Raw genomic sequence first — 4091 nt, forward strand, 5'->3', positions numbered from 1 at the left:
TGAAATCTATCCTCATAGTCTTCTAGGGATTCATCAGATCCAAGAGTCATCCTAAAGATTTCTTCCTTGGTTTCTTTAAACCTACAATGGTCCTTGGCATGTTTCATTTGGGCCCAAGTAGTGACGCTACTCCTAGGCAAACCCATAAACCAACACAAGGCTGCATCTTTAAAGGTAAAGGGGAATAACTTTAACTTCTTCTCGTCAGTGACATCGCCATAGGTACTACAAAAAACATCAAATTCAAACATGAAGGTGTCAGGATCCTCAAAGGTTAAGCCATGGAAGTGTGGAAGGGCAGTAGGGCTTATGTTCTTCATTCTAGCCATTGGTCTCTCTGATAGGGAAAACCTCATTGTCCTTGTCTTCAGTCATAGTTTGGGTAGTTGAAGTGGGTTCTTCTTCTTCCCCAATAGGTTCTTCAAAAATTTTAGGTTTCTCACTTAGTGGGTCTTCTAACTCCCTTATAGTCAGAGAGGGAAGCTCACAGTCACTGAAGAAGAGTGAAGGTTGACTGTTCGACGCTGTAGGGGTTTTTGGTAAGAATTTTCCTTGATTATCCCCACCCCTACAAGGAATGATATATATATATATATCAATATATATATATATATATATATATATATATATATATATATATATATATATATATATATATATATATATATATATATATATATATACTTCTTCAAAAACTGTATGCAAAACAGAAAACAATTCTTAAGCAGAAACAACATCTACTTAGATACCTCCTCGACAATCATGCCAAAAAGTGGCGAGCCCTGGTATTGCATCAAGAATGCTGCAACTCCCAAGGGTTTCTCAACTCAAATTATCAACCCGGGGTTCGTACAAACTTCGAGGTGACAATGCTATATGCACAACATATTGGATTCCACTCATGCTACCCTCAATCATGACATTAGATCAAAAAGTACTAAGAGACCATTCTTCCTACTAAATTAAAATGAAATCTTGATGATGAAGGTACAATTGAAAACTAATTATAGCTATGAAAGTGGAAATTCTATTGACTCAACTTGTAAATTCTCACTAATCAATTCATGAAAGGACAAAGGCTAATCTACTTGCAGAAAGAAAGCTATCTATCTCGCAAAATTCATCAAACTACAAAATCTACATGCATAAAGGAAGCTAATTTATATTGCATAATTCATCAAGCTACCAATTAGAATTGCATGTACCATCTACCTAGTTCACACCTTATTGTAAATCAGTCACCTATTTGCATCATACTTCTGATAAAGAAACTAACTTTACTCTATTTTTGCAGTGAAGAAAAGAAAGGGTTGGAGTGGCCTAGGAGCTTCCCTTGATCATCAAATCATAGCTAGGGGTTGTTATTCATATAGAATAAGTCAAAGTTGTAGTGGGGATCAAAACTGATGAAGGAACGTGGTGTTATAGCTTTTCTACAAGTGGTTGGTACAAGAGGGCCTGTAATGCTACAGAAGGGCATTTGAGTGGCTTTCAGAGCTGAAAATGATGTCTTTAGTGTATGGAGAGGTGGACGGAAGTTGAAGAAAATTGAGGGAGGTTGGTTTGAGTCCCTAGCCAATATCAGGACCTCTCAGAGGTCTATCTTACACTAGGATGAGTGCTCTCGGTATACTAGGGAAAATGACTCATAAAACATGGTTTTGGGACAAAATTTGGAGGTGGAAAGAGAAGATGAAGGAGATAAAGATGGAATTGGTAAAGGTGGCCTTCCCTGCAGATCAACAAAGCCCTTCAATTAATCACATGTGTGCGTCCATTTATCATTAACAAAATGAGATAACTTATGCTGGAAAATATGAGTTGAATTTAAATAACATCTAATTTATGCCATAACATTGATCATCACTAAAATGACTTCTAAGCTGCAAAAATAAAATGTAAAACAGGAAAACTAACACTAATATATTTCCAAGAAATCATAAAAACACTAATTTTGGACCATGGTTGTGAATCCTTCCACTCATTCTCCCACAAGAGAGGTGATGTAGAGGATGCAACCACAAGTTTTTATAGATTAATCTCTACTAAAATGTAAGAAGCTATGAACTTCTTGGAATCAAGAAGAAGCATGAGTACAAAAGGAGGGACCAAAGCTTTTTGGTTGGGCCCAAACCCAAAGGTGTTAGCCCTCTGAAACTAACTCATATATAGCTTAAAATCCAACTTCTCATTATCAAAAGGTGCAGATCTCATTGATCTAGGAGGATCCTTGAAATGCTCAAAAGTTTATTGTCTCAGATGCTCATGAAAATAGTACCAAGTCAGAGAGCTTGTCGCACTGATTCCAGTGGTATATTCAGTTTCCAAAATAACCTTCGTATGAGGGAGAAAACACGTTCTGAAGTTTTTCCTAGACATGCATAACTTGGCCAATATTGGGCCTTTTTGAAATCTATAAGTTGCATTGGAGAGTTGAGACCAAGACCTATCTTCTGACAGTAGCTGTTGTTGTCTGTGTGCACATTCCATGATGGTGAATTTTATATAAAGAGACTTTATGATCTTTCTTAATACAACGAACACCCATTGGAAGCGGACCCGAAGATGTAGTGCAAGAGGGAAAAACTCCGTCATCAAATATTTTGTGTGTGCTTCTTATTTCTTCTATTCATGCTTAATTTCAGATTTCAAGTTTTATGTTTAAGGCACATTAAAATCAATTTTCTTTCATTTATCCACTTAAAGACAACCTTAGTTAATATTTGGTGAAATTGTGCAAATAGTCAATTCTGCTGTTTTCAGATCATATTTTGGTATTAGAGCAAGGTTGATCATGTATAAGCAGGATATTTTCCAATGTGAATGTTGACTAGATCCAGGTTGCGATGTGGAGAAGGGAAACTTGAGAAGATAAATCTAGAGATTAGAAAGAGGAAAGTCTCTCAAAAGTTGAATATGGGAGAGCCAAATGAAGGAGAAGCTCTTGAAACAAAGGTTGTTGGAGAGGAGAAATATAAACAAATGTTCCTTAATATGCAAAGGATGATTGCAGAAATTTATGAAGATAAGAAGACTAGAGATGCAACTTCATCTTCTAAAGGCATGAAAGAGAAAAATGCAAGGAAAAAGTTGATGGTAATGAACCTCCTTCGCCTCCATTTTCATCTTCTTCTTCTTTATTCTCTTATCATTCAAGTTCAGATTTAGAATCACAAAAGAAACCAAATAAATATCCTTTATTGAAGCTTGATGTTAAGTTTGAGTTGCCAATATATGACGGTGAAATGAATCCTTAAAAGTTAGATAACTAGATAAAGCAACTTGAGGTGTATTGTAGAATTCAAAATGTTGTTGATGAATCTGCAAAAATCCAGTTAGCTACACTTAGAATGGGGGGGGAATCTTTGATTTGGTGGGAAAGTAAAACTCAAGCAGATTTGAAGTAAAAAGGTAAAATTATCTTTTCATGGTCTAAGTTTGTCAAAACTCTTAGAAAGAAATTCTAACCTTTAGGATATATGCAACAAGCTGTAATGGATTGGCAACATTTAAGGCAAGGTAAATGATAGAGTGTGTAAGAGTTTACACAGGAATTCGAGAAAAATGCATTAGCACTTAATGTTCCATTAGGCACATGGGAATCTTTGTTAAAGTATATTGGAAGTTTGCATTCTTATTTGCGACATACATTTCTTATGTTTAATCCAACTGACTTTGATGAAGTGTGTGTACAAGCAATTCATATTGAATCAGTTGGCAGACCTTTTTAGTCAAACTTTTGAAAGAAACCATTCAAGCATTTAGAGAAAAAAGATTCCAAAGAAGGAAAGGGAAAGAGTAAGTTGAAAGGGAAGAAATCGGCAACAACCGAGAAGGAAGGAGAAAGGCCTACTTGTACTCATTGTCAGAGGGTTGGACATGATGACTCCAAATGTTGGAAGCTTCATCCTGAAATTAAACAAAAGAAGTTCCTTAAGAACAAGGGTGAAACGAAAGCTAATGCTGCATTCTAACAAGAATTTGGATCTGACTCCGGTGATGAAAATAAGATTACCACTATGGCTCTAACATGTATTCCTTCTGAAACTAGCTCTAGTTCTACTTGTTATGCATCTTCTTCAAAATCTAAT

Source organism: Pinus tabuliformis, chromosome 6 (genome assembly GCF_031772625.1).
Source record: "Pinus tabuliformis cultivar Carrire ecotype Pingquan chromosome 6, CPIR1, whole genome shotgun sequence".
In the NCBI taxonomy this organism is placed as follows: Eukaryota; Viridiplantae; Streptophyta; class Pinopsida; order Pinales; family Pinaceae; genus Pinus; species Pinus tabuliformis.